The following is an 8,311-nucleotide window of genomic DNA, read 5'->3' as shown; positions in this document are numbered from 1 at the left end:
AAGGTGTCTCAGATCCAATGCTCTCACCCAGCATAGAGCAGAAGCCACAAAAACAGGTGAACCCACGAAAGGAAAGGACACTGCACGTGACATGACATAATTTGTGGAATGCAATACCAGTTGCACAGCTTTGTTTTCACCTACTTTTCATCAGACATTTTCATCTGCAAAAGGCCATCAAATTACTGCTTCTGGGGACAACAGAAGGTTCTACTTTCTTTTTTTAATCAAATAACAATTCAGCAACATTGATTTCTCTAACAAATGGTCTATTGCCCTTATGCAAGTCTGGAATAATAGCACTGACATGCATGGAATTCAATCTGGAGTCATTCAGGAGCAGCTGAGATCCAAATTCCCCAATCAGTAACATTTTGTTCCAGATTGCAAAACTTCTTGTTAGAACACAAACACTCTTTTTATGAAAAGATTTTAAATGAGTTGTTAGTGACGTCTTCACAGAGAGAGATGGAGAATTTATTTGCACTTCACAAAGAACCTCTTCCTCTCTTCAAAGCACCAGTTGTTTTAATTTAAACTAATATTAAAAGTTTCTTGCCCTGAGCCTGCTGTTGGATATACAACTGTACAGCATCTCTTTATCAGCGTAGGAGTGCAATGGCATAAAGACCATGCACTGAAGTGAGACATATCCTTACATTACTTCCCTTAGATTGCTGGAATTAATCCAGATTTACACACCACTCATCCATAAGGGAGGGTTAGTGCCTGATTCTTTCCTCATAACCATGGAGTCTATCCAAACTGCAGGGAAGACAAACAGCTCTATATATTTTAATTGAAAAGAATGGGTTGGTAAATCAAAATCTGCCTTTTTCCAGTCACAGATTCAGAAAGCTGAATCAAGTGACAGTGTGTCCCAGAAACTGCATTGTCACCAATACAGTGGCATAAATCAGGAAGGCTTTGGTGGCACTTCTTAGGCCTTTTTCACTTAAAATAATAAAGAAAAGAAACCCGCAAGCAGCCAATCTTCCCTCTGTGCCACGCTGACGTCAGGAAACACAGAAATCTACAGAATTCTCTTTAAAGTATTTTGGCTGCATGCAGTGGAGCTTTAATAGGATCAGCTCTTTCCTGACAGGTCACAGTATGCTGACTAAGTTTAGTTACACTTTATGATTTCAAAGGCTTCTTCCCAAAAGATATTCCCCTCTCCGCTCTGTTGTTTTTTTAAGAGTGCAATGATCAAAGTGCTTTTCGAAATGTTATTCATGACTACTTCAAGCTAAAAAATGAAACCTAAAGTGATTCCAAGCAGCATTTCATTTTAATTTAAGTGATGCATAAATTTTGCATGACTGCTCAGCTTCAACCACTATAGGTAATAAACAGTTAGTTAAAATATTTACCATTACCTATCAAACTGCAATTTAATATGTGAACAGTTCTATTAGTGTGAAATGATACCATGTGCATCCCAAAAGCTGAAGAGATGCCTGAGATCTTTAAACCAGCACAAGGGTGCTGGATGCCACAAAGAATTCAGCCAACAAGATACAAGTGAAACAGAGTCATCACCTTTGGTTTAATGGCTGTTTTATTCAAGCTTCGAGTTGTATGGAACAAAAGTTTAAAAAACTTGAAAGTTTTATTATTGTAAATGAAAGGGAGAAAGAGGAATATTTCTGCCACTTGCACAGAGTATCTCATGCACGCAACAAGAAATGCAGCCATGTACAGGACTTCAGCAGACATGGCAAGTAGTCTCCACACCAAGTTTATGGTTTTATGGTGTTATCTAAAAGACCCACTTAATGAAAGCTGCATATTTACCTTCTGAGGAAAACCCAAGCTCTTTCTGCAGGATTTAAACATGCTATTCCAGGGAAATGTATGTTTTCCATGCTTTATGCTCAGACTACCAAACGTCCTGCACCAGCACCCATTACATGGTCCAGTGAGAGTTAAGGGCAACCTACTTCCCCCCAAAACCAGACTTTTTATTCATTTCACCACTTTTTCTGAAATATAGGGCTTCTCCAGGGGACCAACTTCAGCTTATAAGTAGGTAGTATATAATGACATAACATTCTAGGCACAGTGACTGCAAAGGTACACCCATCACATGCGAAAGGTTGTTAGCAAAAAACACTGCCATCCCTTTGCTACCCTTGGAAAAAAATGAAGGGGAAAAAGACATTAAATGCTAGAACAGAGAAGGGGGAGCCACTCGCATTTGTGCTGTGGATTCTCTCCAGTTTGGAGGCTGAGAAGTTAATGTATGCAGCTCTTCTTTTTCCCTCGTGTTATTCATACAACTTAACTCTGGTTGCCTCCTCCTCATCCCTCCTGCTTCGCCTCATGCTTCTCAAAAGGCATTTCTCTGCACGGCACATCAGAAACTAAAAATCTAAGTTGCTATCTTACTTCCAAACCAAGCTGTTGTCAGCATTAAACCTACACAATGCATTACAATATAATCCATTTACAGGGTGTCTTATCATGCAAATAACTCAAGGTGCCTCACAATAAAATAAAAAAGGACGAGAGGAATAAACCTCAGCCATTGGAACACACAAAAAAGAAACCTTGAAATTTACTTTTAAACACACTAATGGTTCTTTTCTCCCAGTGAGGCATGAAGAGGGACAGGGCAGAGGATTTGACCAAGGAATTCCTATTAGCATTTGATGGGACTTAAATGTGCAAATCCACCCCAAGATCACTGGGAGACCAGACTCCTTAAAAGGAGAAACTTCCTTGATATCTTGAAGAGAGAAGATTCATAAAGGCAGAAATGTTAGAGGAAACCTTGGTCACCAAAACATCATCTTGTTGGCTTAGATCTAAGCAAGAGTAAGGCTTGAATGATCTGATTTGAGATAGGAGCCGTGAAGGTCCCCCACAACACAGAAGCAGAAATACTCTTTAAAAATAAGAATAGCTTTATCCAGGACTTACTTCTGACTCATTTCCAAAAAGGATCTTGGTTTAAATTAATGTTCCATTATCAGCGTAAAATAGCAAATAAAAGGCGCTTTTCCCCTTCCTACTTAATTTGTTTTCATTTTTCATAGTTTTTCCTTAGACTGTTATAAACGTCTCTTTGGAAGAGATGGATTGGCATTTTCCTGCCTCTCCTTTGCCCCCCTGGGTTGGAGCATGAAGCAGTCGGAGGCACCAAGCAGATTGACTGTCCCAGGAGCAGAACATGGGAGGAACAGGAACCAAACCACATTGTTCTTCCCCTCTCCCAGCTCATGTCATGGCCCACATTATTCCCCTGGTCAAGCCAAATGGACTTCACCAAAATGACAACCAGAGGATGGGACAAAGAAAATATTCTTCACTTAGGCACTGGAGTAGCAACAGAATCATTCTGGAATATTTTGGGTTGGAAGGGACCTTAAATCTCATCTCATTCCAACTCTCTGCCATGGGCAGGGACACCTTCCACTAGACCAGTTTACTCAGAGCCCCATCCAGCCTGGTTTTGAACACCTCTAGGTATGGGGAGTCCATAGTCTCTCTGGGCAACCTGTGCCAGGGCCTCACCACCCTCACAGCAACGAATTTCTTCCTAATATCTGATGTAAAACTTCCCTCCTTCCTAGACACCACACGCCTCGTGTGGCACCCAGAAATAACAACATTGTAGGAGAGGCGACGATTTGAGTCATTATCTTCCTGCTCCTGGGAGCCCAAATTCTAATACAGCAAAAATGTCAAATACTGGAGATAAAAGCTGGCACAAGGAATAAGTGTGTGAAGGTGCCAGCTCTTGTAGCAGGTTGCCTAATGCAACTCTTGCCCCCATCAAACTCAGCCATTGAGCCCACTGGCTACTACCCAGCTGGAGACTGGCTGAAATCAGACTCGGGAGTGGAAAGACTTGTTGCACCAAATTCAGAATGTTGGAGAACCTCTAAATGTCTTAAAATTATAGAGCACAGGCTTAAAATGATCATGGGTGGAGCTTTATTAGTCAGTTATTAGCCAATACTGGCCAAACACTTCAGCAGGACTCAGCACTGGCCTGCTGTTCTTTGATCTAAATAGTCACACTCAAGGTATTTCCTATATTTTCTCTTCATCATTGATCAGATGTAAATGGAGGTTCAAATCAAAAAGATTTAATGAGTGTTCAGGTTTGGGGCACTCAGGAATGGGATAAAGAGGATTGGAGCACCTCAAGCATCAGGAGATAACTACCAGCATAGAATGGAAAGCCTGCGGATACCCTGGCAGAGTTTAACACTTCTTCCTGCTGCCAAGAGAAAAGAAAAACACACAACCCAAATATATCCAGTATCCAAAATTTTGCAGCACTTTTTTTAATTGGTGGGAATTAAGATAGCATCAGAACTGTAGTACAGCTAGCATCTATCTATCACATTCTAATTTTACTGAGGAATGAGTAACCTATTTACAAACCTATCCTAGCAGCCATTACAGAATATTATTATTATGCACCAATATTTGCTCTACTTCTGGAGCTCGTTGCAGCCAGCCTTGCCTACAAGATAGGTTAAGTCTATAGACAAATTAGCAGAAATTCAAAGTGTAATTTTACATTTTTAACACCACTCCCTTTCTTCCCGGGTCACAATAGCCATGGTTTCTATGTTGCTCTGAACATTGGCTCTACTCAGATTTGAGTGATCATTTTCTTCAGGATTTCCACTTCTACATTCATTCCTACTGATTTAAATCCAGACTAATACTTAAATAGTGAATTATTTTCCACATTTCTAAATGCTATCAGATATTTTCCTACGTCCCAGGCTAAGCAGTAATGAACTCCTAAAGTTACTTTAAGAAATAAAAGGTTAAAGCAAAAATACAATTTAAATTGGAAAGCACTGTGTTGTTTGACTTCTCTTGCTTCAAAGCAAAAAGGCCAATTTATTTGCCATTTGAAGAGGATGAAAGCCTTTCTAAGACACAATTCTTCCCTTCATCTATCATATACTGCTGGACATGTATGGCACCCATGGTTTGTGAGAGCCCTTCCTTGGGGATCATAGCTAATTTCAGAAGAGACAGAGGGATATGTATCATCTGCCTTTCCAAGATCAGAATCAGGTCTGCCTTGGTAAGCTAAGCTTTAGCTTGGAGAGAGTTTTTATGACTGAGTTATAAAAACCCTGGAAACAGGGGAGTTTATGACAGAACCACTGACAGACCCTTAACTGTCACAGTATTCATGGTTACCACTACAAGACAGGCATTATGTTGGAGGGCAGTAAAGTTAAACCTGCCCATAGGGCATTCCCAAATGTTAACTGCTGGTGCATATAGTAAGATTTTTACCACAGGTGCACTCTCCAAATAAACTTGACTTCCAGAACCGCCCCCTCCTTTTTCAAAAAAAAAAAAAAAAAANGACACTGGAAACATTTCTATAGTTGTGAACAACTACATTTGATTAAAATCTGTCAGATTTATCTTCTTAGCAGGAGGGAAGAAATATGTGTTTTCCTCCGAAAGGAAATCAATGTGTCTTTATGATAGATGCAGAGTGAAAACAGGGATGGTGTCACTTTAAATGGGGAGGGAGGAAGGACGAGTGACCCCCTGGATATTACCATTAGCTGGTGGCATACTCGTTGTGAGGAAATGCCCCCCTTCAGATCTTATATTCTGCATTTATAGGACTGGTTTATGGTCACTGACCCAACAGTTATTACTCAGACTCTTAAGGCACAACATCTTCAGTGCAGAGGCACCGTGATTTTTTTGTCCTCTTCCCATTTTTTAATTATCACACCTAAGTGAAATCTCGTGAAAAAAGTACCTAGCTTTTTTTTTTTTTTTGGCTGATATTATTACTGCTAGAGTCCAACCAGCTTCTTTAAAACAGCAGAATAAAAGCAAATTAATTTTGCTTGAAATAACACAGAATGTTTTATTCTGCTGGTTGATTTAGTGGCCAAAACAAATATTCCCATTGAGAAAATGTATCACCAAAATTAAAAAATATATATTAATTGAAAGAGTGAAATGGAGCTTGATTAAAAACAGTGACTTAATGCCCTTATCAGACTATTTGACCTTAACAAAAGCATTATCAGCTTGGCTTATGACATCATCCAGAGTTACCAAACAAAATGTTTTGAAGAAAATTCTAGATATAAATATGCTGCCCCTATCCTGGAAAGCTTAGAAGCTAAATAGAGGAGGAGGAAGAAATAAGTAATGACTGCACCTCTGAGCAACTGCACTGCAGGAAAACGAAACAACTTGCTCAGTAAGACAGATTTTTGGCAGAGAAAGGGTACAACCTGTATATCCCAAATGCCAGATCACAGTCCTATGTAGAAAAACACATTCTCCTTTTGAAATTATCTTAAATTTAACCAAGCAAAACCACCACAGTTTTTCATGCCAAGTGATATTCAGAATCTTTCCTTGCTCTGCACAAAGCCTTTTTAATAAAGTTCTATTGAAGGAATCAGTAATTTCACTCCAGCAAGGGCACACAGATATTTAGAAAGGCTTTGAGGAGGTTTCACAGCAAAATGCCTTAAACTGAGCTGTTAGAGGATGAGATGGTTACAAGAAAAATTACCCACTTTTCATACTAGGGGCAGTTATTGAGCAGGGTCCTCCCAGGAGTCTGTGTCACCAACTATGCTGGTCATATATGGATAAATGATAAAGAATTATCCAACACTATCCAAGCTAAAAAGTCTCACTGTACTAAGTGCCAGAGTATTAGAAAAACAGGATAAATTCAGTGTCACTGGGTGGAGAGTAATACAAGTGCAATACAGACACACACACAGGCTGTAGACGCATCTATACCGAAAAGATCTCAGTGATTGTGAATAATTCACTGTAAAGCATCAATTCAATGCCCCACAAAAGGGAAAATAAGATACAAGAATATGAGCAGAGAATGAAAATGAAGAAAATATCCTCATGCCACGTATAAAACCATGGTAGTTCTGGTCATTCTGACTCAAAATAGGTGCAGAAAATTATAACACCTTCCTGCCTTTTTTAAGTACAGAATATCTGAAAAAGAAAGAGAGGACACAATACCTGACCTATAAAAACTGGAATAGAGAGGATAAGTAGGGAATGATTATTCACTCTTTTTCATAATACAGTGTAGGGCACCTGCTATGTATTTTTCTCCTCGGTGTGAATTAAATGGCGGAACTCATTTTCAAAAATACTAGAGAGAACAAAAGTATATGTGGAATTTAAAAACATGAAGCTTCCCTGAGTAATATTAAACATCAGATTTGGCTGTCTTTTAACTGCTGATTATGAAATCAGGAAGGCACAGAGTTCTCCTTCTAAAAATCTTCCCCTAAGCATCTGTCACAGACTATGACTGGGTCAGGTTTTACTTTGGCTTGACATAACTTGCAGTTTACAGTATCATGAACTTTATTATTAAATTTTCACAAAGTACATAAAATCCTGCTAATAAAACCTCCAGATGACAGGAAGAATTATTATTTTAGCAAGTGGTGGTAAAGGATGAGATTCTGATACAGAGCAATTCTGTATTTACTGCAATGTTGGTAAATACAGCAAAAATCAGGGAACAAGGTTACTTTTATGGAGCAGGAAACTGTCTCAAAACAGTTGAACCTGAAGGATTTAATCTCCACCTCTACTCAGTGCTACAGCATAAGGAGGCCAAAACTCTCTGGAGTCTAGAGCTAGAATGGAAAAAAAAAAAAAAAAAGTAAGATTCAAGTAGAAACAAGGAAACTGTCTTGTTCTGACAAAAACAACTGGTAATATAGACCATTAGACAGCTGGGTCCAACACTACTTTCTAAAGGGAGACATACTAAAGTAAGACCATAGGAGAATAAAAGAATCTAGGTGCTAGAAACAAGCAGTTCTGTGCAACATATTGACTCAAATTCTTCAGCTTAACAAATAGAAGGAAGAGGACTTGATTTCTAAGCAGTGGGACCTGTACGCAGGGAGAATATTGGATAACATGGGGCATTTGACCTCGCTGCCAACAACATGACAAGATGCAAAAATGGAAACAGAAGTTACAGAAACCAAGCTTTGAAGTAAGATGCAGTTTCCCAGTGCTGCAACCTGCTAAACTTTGAGGCTGGTGGGCTTGAAGTGTTTAAGGCAAAATTTGCTCTTTAAAAAGGAAAAAAAAAAAATGTTCTTCTTTAGCTCTTAGAAGAAATTCTTCAATCTGTAGATACAACAGTACAGCTGAAGATAAACATGGGCAAACAAAGGTGAAGGGTGTTTATCCACTTCAGCTGAGACAACACAGAATTTATCTTCTTCATGGTCTGACTTGGAACACCCAGCAATTTCTACACACTGTTATTTGAGAGGATATGGGGAAAGAA

The sequence above is a fragment of the Lepidothrix coronata genome, unplaced genomic scaffold (genome assembly GCF_001604755.1).
Source record: "Lepidothrix coronata isolate B3197 unplaced genomic scaffold, Lepidothrix_coronata-1.0 Scaffold11, whole genome shotgun sequence".
Classification (NCBI taxonomy): Eukaryota; Metazoa; Chordata; class Aves; order Passeriformes; family Pipridae; genus Lepidothrix; species Lepidothrix coronata.
This window is presented reverse-complemented; position numbering follows the sequence as displayed.